Source organism: Cervus canadensis, chromosome 17 (assembly GCF_019320065.1).
Source record: "Cervus canadensis isolate Bull #8, Minnesota chromosome 17, ASM1932006v1, whole genome shotgun sequence".
Lineage (NCBI taxonomy): Eukaryota > Metazoa > Chordata > Mammalia > Artiodactyla > Cervidae > Cervus > Cervus canadensis.
The window spans coordinates 50,312,939-50,327,152 of NC_057402.1; the positions used below are offsets into that span (position 1 = coordinate 50,312,939).

Sequence of the window (14,214 nt, forward strand, 5' to 3'; positions counted from 1 at the left end):
TTCCAGCATCAGCTTATCATCATTTCCCCCTCAAATTTCAACTGATGCATCACCCTGGCTCCATCCTTGACTGGATTTACAAGCCTGGAGCCGGGTTACTTCCTCAATAAGTAGTGAACATTGTCTGAAACCGGAACTAGACTTCACATTTTGGCTGCAATCTTGGGGGTGGGGAAATGGAAGTGCTTTTCTGTTGGGGTGGAGTGCATGATTGCTGAATGACAGCACAGAATATATATCTCCTGGTGACTTCCCAGCTGCAGACTGCTGGGTGCAATTAGAAGCCTATATGTCTAGTCATTTTATCATTTTTATACATTTAGGAGCTCAAGTGTTTGCTCTAGCAGGCTGCAGCTGGCTTGCTGTCAACTCCCAGCTGTTGTTTAGCTGAAACCCCACAGCTAAAATTGTGGGCCAATATGACCGGAAACCAAATTGGGACCTGAATAAAAATATTCAGGGTTAGTGAATGATGTTCAGTGTTTATTTGCTTCAACCAGGTGAAACCCACTCATTTAGGAGAAAGAAGAGGAGGGGAATCTGAAACCCATCCAGACACTTTTGAGAAGCCTTTACATGAACCAGACTTGCCCGCAAACCAGTGTTCTCTCAATGATGAGTCAAGTTCAATGCATGCCATCCCATTAGGTACTTCTCTGGTTTTTCTCACTTTCCTGGGATTTAAATCCAAATAAATAAGTTTGGATGCTTAGAGAGAGAATGCATTTAATGTATGGTGTTTGGGTAGTGTTGGACTCATCCCCAGTGAGTCTTTGTACAACTGCAGGAAAAATCCTACCTTAGGGTCCTTTACAGATGAGAGGGAGGGGCTACCTGAATGCATTAGCCTTGTGACTCTGGGCTTCCCTGCCAATTCAGCCTTCATCTCCTTTTATATTGAAGCCACTTCCCTTCAAATGGAAACAAAGGGCCTTTGCTTTTCAAATGTTTAGCTGATGTCATTACCACAGGCATCCGGGTTTCTAAGAGGTCTTTAAGGGACCCATGTTCTTCTTCTATCCAGTTTAGTAATACACAGTGTCCCTGGTGAGTCCATAATGTCATATCATTTATTAATTATTATTTCCATCATCATTTTGTTCCCTGGCAATGGTGTCAAGCGCACTGCCAGAATCAGAAAACTGGGACTTCACTTTAGCTGTCCCAAGGCTGAGGAGCAGCTGGCTTTAGAGGAGAGGAGCTCCTTTTGCAAGCAAAGGGCTACCAAAGGAAGAAAGGATATTTCAGGTGGAGTAAATGTGTTTCTGGATAAATGTTGCACCTTGCTGCCATTTCCTTGCGATCTGACTTTTTTACCTTTTCATATCTGATTATAGAATACTCTCTGGGGACAGTTCTGAAAGGTCAGGGAGGATGACAGATCAGAGCAAGAAAGAGCAGGCGGTTGGTTGCAAGGGCTAGTGGAGTGGCTAAAACCACAGAGCATTGGATATCTACAAATCCCAGCTGGTTCCATGAAAGGATGTACAGGAATACTTGAGTCCTATGAGTTGAAGTGAAGATAAACTTCTAGCAGTCTATGTGGAGAGAAAATATGGAAATTTACAAAGGTCAGCTTTCTAGACTTGAACTGGGAACTCAGCCACCCAGTAAACATGTTGTCAAAGCTCACTAGCATTATGTGTAGTATTCGAGCTCAAAAAAATTATGCAGACAGGAATAGGGTCAATAGAGACAGGCAGAGCTAAGATCCAAGTATCCACAAGCCTCACAATGGAAGGAAGGAGAAAGAATGTTTGTGTCCCAAATGACACATGGAGATTAATTGTACTGAACAATATCTCACTTATAGGAATGAGAATGAGAGAAAATTATAATAAAGATTTTCCAAATAATATTAAAAATGTATTTTCATAGCTATTCTCAAGTTATTTATCCATAACAGTGATGCAGGTGTTCTATACAAACACCCGTGAACAGCTCTGGTCCAAAGGTCTGAACTTTAGAATCGCACCCAAAGCTCACCACTTACTTATCACCTTCATTCATGAAGCAAAGTGTTGTTGTGAGCCCACTCTGGGAAACAGACTGTGCCAGATGCCTGGATAACAAAGTTGAATGAGAAAGTGTTCAGGTCCAGGGGTCTCATCACCCTGCCAGGGAGGCAAGCATACACATGACTGTAATGAAAGGTGACAGCAATTCTGATGATGTGATTAACAGAACACAAGTAGGGAATAAGGATTATTATCTAAATAGGGGGTTGAAGAAGTAGAATGGGTCAAGAAAGATGTTAGAAGAGGCGTAATGAATATCCTGGGCCTAGAAGAATATAGGAATAGAAGGGATATAATGAAGAGAAAGCAAACTGGTCGAAGAAAGAGTATAAACAAAGAAGTATGTGTGTGAGCTCAGTCATGTCAGGATCCTCTGTCTACTGGATTTCCCAGGCAAGAATACTGGGGTGGGTTGCCATTTCCCACTGTAGAGGATCTCCCCACCCAGGGATGGAACCCAAGTCTATTAAGTCTCTTGCATTGGCAGGCAGAATTTTTTATCACTGCACCACCTGGGAAGCCCAAGCAAAGAAGACAGACATCCGAATCCACAGTGTAGATCAGGAGTGGCAAATAATAATAGATGTCCTTATGCAGGATTTATAATATGCACTACATTATATGAAGAACTCTGCATATTTTATCTTTATTTAACATTTGGCATAAAACTGGCAGGCAACCACTGAGAATTGATACTTTTGAATTGTGGTGCTGGAGAAGACTCTTGAGAATCCCTTGGACAGCAAGGAGATCAAACCAATCAATCATAAAGGAAATCAACCCTGAATATTTATTGGAAGGACAGGTGCTGAGGCTGAAGCTCCAATGTTTGGCTACCTGATGCTAAGCTGACTCATTGGAAAAGACCCTGATGCTGGCAAAGATTGAGGGCAGGAGGAGAAGGGGACAACAGAGGATGAGTTGGTTGGATGGCATCACCAACTCAATGGACATGAGTTTGAGCAAACTCTGGGAAGTAGTGAAGGACAGGAAAGCCTGGAGTGCTGCAGTCCATGGGTCACAAAGAGTCAGTGAGCAATGGAACAGCAGTTGTATAATTATTTCTAAATTAAAGATGAGGAGGCTAAGGTGTATACAGGTAAGCACTTAATTAGCTCACATACCTGGTAAATAAAAAAGCCTAGATTTGAACCCAGAAAAGTGTGAGGCTGGTGCTCAGCCCCTTAGCTGCTATGCAATTCTGCCTTCTTGAGGGTCTAATATATGGCAGGGAGGAGGAAATGAAGCCAAGGAAATGAAGAGCTTCAGGTGTGATTCCAAAGCTTAGACCTTTTGTTCAGGGCTGCTCAAGAGTGATTCTATAAACCAGGAGTTCCCAACCTCCAAGATCTAATGTCTGATGATCTGAGGTGAAGCCGATGTAATAATAATACATATAAATTGAAAAATAAATGTAATGTGCTTGAATCACCCTGAAACCATCGCCCCTACCCTGGTCCAAGGAAAAACTGTCTGCCATGAAACTGGTCCCTGGTACCAAAAAGGTTGCAGTCTGCTACATAGACCACCTGCATCAGAGACACCTGGGGAAGGAGTTACTATGCAGGTCCCAGACCTGTCTCAAACCTCCTGAATCCTGCCTTTGGGAGGAAGCCCAGGAATTTACATTTGAAGAAATACTACTGAGGAATCTGAGGGAAAGTGAGAAACACTGGGCTAGGCCAGCACTTCCCAATCTGAGGATATACAAAACTACCTAGGAACCTTGTTAATTATACAGAGTTCTGGGATTCAGATTCTTTCAATAGGTCTGAGTTGGGCTCATGAATATTTATACTAAACCTAGGGCTTGATGACCATTAAACAAGGGAGTAATGCATTCATATCTTTGCTTTAGGATCAAAGGAAAATAACTTCTGGTAGAAAGACAGAATGGAAAACCAGAACCCAGCTGATTAGTAGACTGGTATTAAAATTTAAGCAAGAGATGGTGAAAATTTAAACCAGGCCAGAGTGAAAATGAAGCAAAGGGTATTAAAGAGGTAAAAACACTAAGATCTGATAATTAATTAAAATAAGGGTAGTGGAGAGAAGGAGTTGAAAAATGATACAAAGGTTTCCAACTTAGATTCATGGATACAGGCTAATACCAACAGGAGACGTGAACGTATTCTGTAGTGGCCACGTGGAACAAGGCATTTTGCAAATGCTATCTTGTATTTGTTCTTGTTGTTTTTTAGTCACTCAGTCCTGTCTGACTCTTTGTGACCCCATGGACTGTGGCCCGCCAGGCTCTTCTGTCTATTGGATTTCCCAGGCAAGAATATTGGAGTCAGTTGCCATTTCCTTCTCCAGAGGATCTTCTTTACCCAGGGATTGAATGCATGTCTCCTGTATTGAATGCAGATTCTTTACTGCTGAGTCAGCAGGGAAGCCCTCAGCTGAGTTAGATGGATTGAGTTTTGTCTCCAAATCCATACTCTCACAGAGAAAGCTGATTAACATTTTAGATATTTTGAGGTAGAGAACTGGGTTGAGGTAGAAAGATAGTTAGGTATATGTATCTGGCGCTTAAGATAAAGCCCCTAGCTGAAGACAGACCTTTGAAGTCAACTTAATAGAAGTCAAGTTCAAATAGATAAGCATCAATCAGGTATCTATGTGCCAGGCACTGTAGAGCTGTGATATAAGTATAGAGATAAGATCTAATCTCTACGGGAGAAAAGTGACATGTCAGGGGTTCTTAACTTGAGCTTCATGGACCCTCCATGTTGGGTAACAGACACCAGAAATTTTTTGTACAAAAATGCTTGTGTATATGTGTTTTTCTTGGGTGATATAATTGATTTCATCAGACCCTCAAAGAAGTCCAAGATCCAAAAGAAATTAAGGACCACTTATTTAAGACCTATCAGTGTAAAAAAAAAAAATATATATATATATATATATATGTTTCTTGTTCATGCACTGTAATAGGTTATTTAAAATGACACATATATTTGTGAACTGCTTGTGTGATTCTGCATGAAAATGAATGTCAAGTATTAAAAAGCAAAATCTGTGAGTTCAGGAAGATGACTGAAATGACACCATATCATCTTGATGGTTACTCAAAGACATACTCTTATACTTTTGTTCACACCTGAAAGTTGTGAACATCTTCACTCAAAATAGCAAATTATAGACCATCTTTGGCAAAGCAGTAGAGAAGAGATGAAACAGAGAACCAAGAACAAAGATAGAGTTAGATAGAAGTGATGGGAAAATAGATGATTCCACAAAAAATGTGATGGAAATTTTACAGAGCAGAATGAAGGACAGAAAAAAAAAATTGTACTTGGATATAAGATTAAAATTTTAAACTTAAAATTTAGCACTTGCACATTAAGAGAGTAAAAATTATATTTTTTTTAAGCATCAACTGTTCAAAAACAATAAACAGTAATTGAATACTTCTTATGTGTCAGGCACTATTTTTAGAGAACTGGTGTCTATTACCCAGCATGGAGGGTCCATGAACCTTAAGTTAAGAACTCCTGACTTGTCACTTTTCTCCCGTAGAGATTAGATCTTATCTCTGTACTTGTATCACAGCTCCACAGTGCCTCCCACATAGATACCTGATTGATGCTTGTCTAACAATCCAGGTTACACGGATTTCTCTCTTTCAGCTTTTGTTGCTGTTGTTTTGTTTTGTTTTTTGCCACAACACAAGGCTTGTGGGATCCTAGTCCCCCGACCAGGGATCAAACCAGGACCTTCATGGAGAAAATGCAGAACCCTAACCACTGGACTGTCAGGGAATTCCCATGGATTTTCCCTTTAAATCCTCATAACTATGCTTAAAGATAATAACTTAATTTTTTTTCAATATCCTCAAAGAGAACACTGAAACAACATGTTTAAACATGGTTTGAACAACATGCCCAAAGTTACCCAGCTAAGAGGCGATACAACCAGAATTTATGACCCTATTTGCAGAGCAGGAATAGAGAACAGACATAGAGAACGGGCTTGGGGACACAGCAGAGGAAGGAGAGGGTGGGATGAATTGAGAAAGTAGCACTGAAATATATACATTACCATGAATAAAATAGATAGCTAGGAGGAAGTTGCCGTATAACGCAGGGAGCCTGCCTGGTGCTCAGGGATGACATGAGGTGAGATAGAGGGGTAGGAGGGAGGGGATATGTGTATACTCATAGCTGATTCGCATTGTTGTAACCAACACAGCATTGTCAAGCAATTATCCTCCAATTAAAAACTTTTTTTTTTTTTTAAATGTACCATGGGACTCCCTTGGAGGTCCAGAGGCTAAGATGGCACTCCCATTGCAGGGGACCCTGGTTCAATCCCTGGCCAGGGAAATAGATCCTGCAAGATGCAACCAAAGGTCCCACATGTCACAATGATCAAAGATGACATGTGCTGCAAATAAGATCTGACACAGCCAAATAAGTAAATATATATATTAAAAAATCAATGTACCATGAAATGCTAAACTACAGTCTCGGTTTTCTAGAATAAGATTATTTTCTTGTCCTTATCCTGTGCATGCTGTCATCAGGCCCAATCAAGAGTTTGACCGGATCACCAATAGATTAGCCAACACCTCCCTCAGGACACTTTGAATGTTGTACTTGGCACAGTCCGCTTTGCCTGTGACTCTGCACGTGGCCTCACCTATGCTCTGCTCTCTGCCAGGAGCTCTCAGAGATCCCTGAGGTTCAGTTTGTTGCCCAAGAGTTTTTGCAAGCCATAAGCAGGAGGAAACACACACAGGCACACTGGTTCTAAAAGAGGTGTAAGGGTGCAGAGAAGGGAAGGCAGATTAGAACAACCTAGGAAACTTCTCAAACTTTTTCAATTACCTCCAGTGATTCTTATCTGATCTCATGGGAAGCTTTGAAAATGTTCTTGGAGCAATTTTATAGTGTACTTTTGACTGAGTAGCACAGTCATAGAGTCTGTAGGAAATAGACCCCAGAAGAAGGGAGAAAAGCTTAGGAAGTGCTTGACAAGATACAGGATAAATTGATAATAGGCTATTTTTTCAATGTGTCTCCCACTCAGGCAATAGCGTATCAGTATGCCATGGGGAGGCAGCTTTCCCAGAAATGCAGAAGCAAATCAGTTTCCGTCCTAACTTGCCACCCGCCTCCTTAGGAATAAATCTGGACTCAGAGGACACTTAGTCATAGAATGAAAACAGTGCCTTCCAGACTCATGAATGATTCCTTGCATTTTCAATTTGGTGAAATATCATTTCCTAACTTTTGTCTAATCAGAAAGCGGCTATATTAATGTTTATATGTGGAATCTAGAAAGATGGTAATGCTGAACGTACTTGCAGAGCAGTAATGGAGATACCCCCTTCATGGATCACTGCCTTATCGTGGCAAAGGGGCTTGCCTAACTCAGTGGAGCCAGCTTAAAACTAAATATTAAGAAAAACTAAGATCATGGCATCTGACTGCATCACTTCATGCAAATAGAAGGGGAAAAGGAGGAAGCAATAACAGATTTCCTCTTCTTGGGCTCTAAAATCACTATGGATGGTAACTGCCGCCATGAAATCAGAAGATGATTTGTTCTTGGCAGGAAAGCTATGACATACTTAGTGTGTTAAAAAGCAAAGATATCACTTTGCCAACAAAGGTCCATGTAGTCAAGGGTATGGTCTCCCCAGTAGTCACATATGATTGTGAGAGCTGGACCATACAGAAGGAAGAGCGCTGAAGAATTGATAATTTTGAACTGTGGTGCTAGAGAAGACTCATGAGAGTCCCTTGGTCAGCAAGGAGATCATACCAGTTAATCTTAAAGGAAATCAATCCTGAATACTCAATGGAACGACCAATGCTGAAGCTCCAATACTTTGGCCACCTGATGCAAACAGTCAACTCATTGGAAAAGATCCTGATGCTGGGAAAGACTGAATGCAGAAGAAGAGGGTGACAGAGGTTGAGATGGTTGGATGGCATCACCGATGCAATGGACATGAACTTGGGCAAACTCCGGGAGATGGTGAGGGACAGGGAAGCCTGGCGTACTGCAGTCCATGGGGTCACAAAGAGTTGGACACGACTTGGCAACTAAACAATAATTTCAATGGAGATGCAGACATAGAAAACAGACTTGTGGACACAGTGGGGCAAGAGGAGAGTGGGACAATTGAGAGAATAGCATGAAAATATATACATTACCAGACGTAAAAGAGATAACCAGTGGGAATTTGCTGTTTTGATGCAAGGAGCTCAAATCCGGTGCTCTGTGACAACCTAGAGAGATGGGATGAGGTAGGAAGGTTCAAGAGGGAGGGGACATACGCATACCTATGGGTGATTCGTGGTGATACACGGTAGAGACTAACATAATATTGTAAAACAATTATCCTCCAACTAAAGATAAATTTTAAAAATGCTAATATAAAAGAAGAATGTGGCACAGGCATCATTGGATACATGTTAACAATGACTTCTGTAGAGATGCACAGATTAAAATGAATCGCTACTCTCCCCCTGTGTGGTTCTTTCCACCTTGGACTCCCTTGAAAGTTACACAGAGGCTCCTTCTGCAGTTCCATCTCCTCTCTCTTCTCACCTTCATGATTTCTGCCAAAGTCTGTACATTCTTGCAATTACAAGTTCTCAATTATACACCCTTGCTACTTGCTGAAGGGGACAGAAAGAGTGCTTCCTCTCCTGGCAGCTGCTCAAGCCAGATGTTACAGTGGCAGGCTGTGATTGGCTGGCAGATAAAGGAGAATGGCTTTCCATGGGTTGGTAAGTAAAAAGAAGTAAACAAACCCATTTCAGCCCTGAATCAGCAGGTCCTCGTTAACCTGATTGGAAATGTCCTTCAGACTTCTACCGGAAAACAAGGAGGACGTTGTCACAAGAATGTTCAGCTGAATGCCTACTGCTACTTCTCTGGCTAAAATAGCAAGAAGCTTCATTTGGAGACATCATCACAGCATTCAAGATGAGCTGGGATTCATTTAAGCTGCATCTGCAGGGGTACGCGATAATTGTAGGGATGCAGAAGTTTGTTTATTTTAACAGCTAAATGTTTGTATCTGGAAAACCAATGAAACTTTGCTGTAATCACTTTGGAAATGCACTGGAACCATTCCATCTGCCCAAATCTTTCCATTGTGCTTCTCGGTCAGTGACAATAGACAGTGATTGAGGCAGAATTAGTCAGCCACCAACTTCTCCCCCTGTGCCTTCTTGGGGCCAGCATGAAACTGAGGAAAGAAATTTTGGCTTGGCTGCTGAAGCTTTGTGGAGAGGTTAAGACCAGATCACTGATGAAAAAAAAAATCTGGTCAAGGTGGACTGGTTGATAGACCTAGAACAAACGTCCTGGGTGGCAAGAGGTGGTCCATATGACACAAGGTACAAAAAATATTCCTTAGATAAAACTCTTTTGTCCTTTTTGCTCTTCTCATATTACAGAGCTAATAAAAATCCATGGAGTTTCTTTGCTCTGCTACCCGATACAAAACACGAAGGGTCCAGCCTGGGTTTTAGTGTAGTTTGCTCCCACTATAAATACCAAGGATCACCAGATGAAATAGCAAGGGGAAGAAGTAGTTCATTCAGAATAGATTATGGATAATATTTTAAAACCTTCTAAGGGATTAAACATTTATTGTGCCCTGGACTGACACCTGCAACCGTACTCATGAGGATAAAACATGGCAGGGATCATCAATCTCCATGACTCTGGGCAGGAGTTGATAATAATAATAATAATTAATAACCATTTGTATTCTCAAGTTCCCCTCAACTGAGATCTCAGAATATTTTACTAACACAAATTCATTAAGCTTCAAACCACACCTGGGCATTCAGGAAGTGCTTGAAGGTTAGTTCTGTTATTATTTTATATTCATATTTCATCTTTCCTCCAAGGAGTTCAAAAAGATTATAAATATATTACCAAAGTAGGTTAACTCATCACAGTTATGGGTCAGGAAGACATCTCTTCTTCCTTGTTAGCATGGCAGTTTCTGTACTATGAAAGGCAGATAAGACTGAAATCAACAGAGAAGACTCTGGGACGTATCTCTAGCAGCATCCAAACATTACTTTTTCTATTTAATGTTTAATCTCTCTAGAAGTAAACGTGACTTTACATCTTTCATTCCACTTCTCAACTACATTAAATGTCATCCCAGTGTCATGAAGTAAAGTTTTGAAGCAGAAAATACCTATCTGAGATACCCAATGGGAATTTCAGTAGAGTGGGCATTGAACCAGATGGCCACTGAATTTCCATGTACAAGCGGTCCCCAGTTTAACAATAATTTAGCTTATGACATTTTGACTTTATGATGGTATGAAAGCAATATACATTCAGTAGGAAAGGTATTTCAAATTTCAAAATGTGATCTTTTCTTGCAGTATGATGCTCTCCCAAGAGGCTGGTCAGCAGCAATGAGCTACAGCCCCCAGTCAACCAAGTGATCACGAGGGTAAACACCGATACACTTACAACCATGCTGCACCCATACAACCAGTACAGTTGTACAGTATTCAATTAATTACATGAGATATCCAATACTTTTGTAAAATAGTCTTTGTGTTAAGTGATTTTGCCCAAATGTGTGCTAATGTAAGTGTTCTGAGCACTTTGGAGGTTAGGCTATGCTAAGCTATGATGTTCAATAACTCAGGGGTGTTAAGTTCTTTTTTTTTTTTTTGGCTGCATGAATATCATTCATTTATTAACATTAACATTGTGAACACATAATGGAAAAATGCTCCCCAAAAGAGGAAGGTGAATGTTGACCATCAATAGGACAAAGACAGAGATGTGGAAACAATGTTCACAATTGGGTTGTGGAGCCCATGAGGACAGCACTCATCTATGTGTGTGTATCTGCAGGGCCAGGTGCTGGAGGAGGAGGCTCAGGACTGTCTCCAGCTGCTGCTTTGATCTGTGTGCAATGAGTCCTCCCTTGTTGGCCACTGATCAACTCCAGCAGTGCCTTCATTTCCCATGTGATACACCAACCGTGGCAAGTCAAGCCCCACGTCAGGGTTCCTTTCCAGGCATTCTTTTAAGTCCACCATTCCCCCACCCAAGGCCCCAAGGACGGCATGGGCAGCACATGAGTACCACCTGAACGTGGTATCTTTTGAGAAGATGTAAATATCAACAAGGCCGAGGAACACACAGGCTCTTGGAACCAGCCCCAACTGCCTGGAAGATGCACTTTGCACACACACGTGACAGTGCTCACCCTTCATGGTCTCCTCTTCACTGATACCAATGAGAGCTGTGGAGAAGGAAATGGCACCCACTCCAGTACTCTCGCCTGGAGAATCCCACGGACGGAGGAGCCTGGTAGGCTACAGTCCATGAGGTCGCAGAGTCGGACACAACTGAGTGACTTCACTTCACTCACTTCATACTGTATCACTGGAGAAGGAAATGGCAACCCACTCCAATACTCTTGCCTGGAAAATCCCATGGACGGAGGAGCCTGGTGGGCTACAGTCCATGGGGTCACAGAGTCGGATACAACTGAGCGACTTCACTTCACTCACTTCATACTGTATCACTGGAGAAGGAAATGGCAACCCACTCCAATACTCTTGCCTGGAAAATCCCATGGACGGAGGAGCCTGGTAGGCTACAGTCCATGGGGTCGCAAAGAGTCTGACACAACTGAGTGACTTCACTTCACTCACTTCATACTGTATCACTGGAGAAGGAAATGGCAACCCACTCCAGTATTCTTGCCTGGAAAATCCCACGGACGGAGGAGCCTGGTAGGCTACAGTCCATGGGGTCACAGAGTCGGACACAACTGAGCGACTTCACTTCACTTACTTCATACTGTATCACTGGAAAAGGAAATGGCAACCCCCTCCAGTATTCTTGCCTGGAGAATCCCATGGACAGGGGAGCCTGGCAGGCCATGGTCCATGGGGTTGCAGAGAGTCGGACACGACTGAAGTGACTGAGCAAGCAATGAGAGCTGAGAACAGGAGGGAGCATTCAGAGCTGGGGTTTTGAGTCACTTGGCTCTGCCCCTCACTTTTGTTTCTTGTAGAGATGGGAGGCAGAAGGGAATGGATGTTGGTCCCCATGTAAGAAAGGCCCAGTAGCACTGTGCTTTCTACCTGAGGGAGTTTAGGTCTTGTGAAACAAAACGTTGGTTGATGACTCCCATGAGAGGCACCCCTGTCTGTATGTCATAGACACCAGTTAAAACAGTGATACACTGAAGTCCTCTGGGGAAGATTCCTTGGTTGGGTTTAATGCCAGCAGAACCTTTTATATACTGATAAGTTGAATCTATAGGATCCACCTAGATTCCCAAGATGTCCTGCAGAATGTTGATCTCTATTGAATCCAAAGCTGGGTCACTGAAGACTGTCCTGGTGCACAACCTTGGCTAAGACCTCAGATTGTTACCATTAAGGACTGTGCTGAGAAGATCTACTGGTTCTTCCTCTGTTGGACACAGTCTCATGATAATCTTTTCCTCAAAATCATTAGCAAATTCATTGGATTCTTTTCCAAAAAAAATTTTCCCCAAGCCTGGAAACTTGCTCTGCATATTGTTTGATCACTTCCTGTACCAGTATATCAGCCAGGGTTTAGAAATCAACCGCAAATCTTGTTCTTTTCTGCCTCTTTCTTTTCTTCAATCAGCAGCTGAAAGAGGGCTTCCTGTTGCCGGCACACCCGGGCAATGTTGGCAGCTTTCTCAGAAACTCAGAGCAGCTCCCGGAGGATATCTGACATTTCTGAATCTGGATTTTTAGTTGCAGCAGCTGGTGGAACCGGCACCCAGCCTCTGGACTGAAGGAGTTCTGAAGACTTGGATTCCAATACCAACGTGTCGGCAGGGATGGTTTCTCCCAAAGCCTCTCTCCTCGGCTTGCAGATAGCCTTTCCTCTGTGGGCCTCAAGTCCATTTTTGACTAAACAATACTTTCAACTAAGATGGGTTTATCAGGATGTAACCCCACCATAAGATCTGTAGTTTTGATGTGGTTTGACAGGATCTAGAGAAAATAATATGAAAACAGATAATCCACTGGACATTCACTGCATATGATAACCCAAGTTCTCCATCCCCAGGGATGCAGAGATATGAGTTAATAGGTGAACCAAGAAAGTCCTGCCCATGGAGGCCTATACATAGTGTTCAGTTCAGTTCAGTCGCTCAGTCGTGTCTGACTCTTTGCAACCCCATGAACCTCAGCACCCCAGGCCTCCCTGTCTATCACCAACTCCCAGAGTTCATCCAAACCCATGTCCACATACAGTGTAGGGCAGTACTAAGATCATAGGCTCTGGAAACAATGGATGTAAGTTCTATTCCCAGCGCTGTAATTTACAGAGGGTGTGATCTTGGACTAGGCACATGAACCTCACCAGACTTTGGCTTTCTTACACATAAATGTGGTTTAAAATATCTGCCTCACTTGCTATAAACATTCAGTGAATGGCTAAAAATGTGTCAACCGCATAGTAAGTACTTGATAATGATGATTATGATTATTGTCACAAAACCATCAAAAAGCTTTCTAAATGTGTCAAAGGACCAAGATAGGAGAATGATTTTTTCTTTTTTCCATTGTCTTTCAGCTGTTATGTCCATTTCATTTCAATTAACAAAAAATCATACTCGTCTTTCTCCCTCTTCGTATTCCATAATATCCCTCCCTCCGGACTGATAAATCCTATTCATTGAAAACAGTCTCCAGGACTATTAATGGCAGGGGAAAAAACAAACAAGAATACCCAAACAGTATTTTTGCCAATAGAATAAGTTTCGAAATTGGTTTCAATGTTGGTCAAAGTCCTTCACATTCTTTCTAGGCTCCAACTAGGCTGGACTACTTACCATTCCTTAAATATCCCTAGCCTTTTGTGACTTTTGTTCATGCTGTTCTTATGGCCTTATCATCTTCTTCTTTTAAAATCCTGCCTTGTTTTGGTGGCTCATCTCCATGTCATATCTTCCAAGAAAACTTGACTCCATCACCCCTTTTGCTTGAGTCCATATGAGGGTATATACTGCCTTCTTCCTTGTTGTATATTCATAGGCCATATATGTCTTCATAGGTATGCATAGGTTTTATCCCACTATAATACTATGTGCTCTTTCAATGAATCACATGTCATTTATCTTTGCACAGTACCAGACATAACAAAAGTCTCATGCTTATCATAGGTGCTTAATGAATGTTTAACAGAATTTAAG

General features: G+C 42.0%; 1 protein-coding gene and 1 pseudogene across 3 annotated transcripts in view; both read right to left on the reverse strand.

Annotated features, from left to right (window-relative positions):
• The window catches only part of AGBL1 (AGBL carboxypeptidase 1), a 900,518-nt gene that overhangs the window by 463,464 nt on the left and 422,840 nt on the right, over positions 1–14,214 (reverse strand). The gene's annotated exons all lie outside the window — the stretch shown is intronic.
• Positions 10,855–12,746, reverse strand: LOC122419641 (annotated as a pseudogene).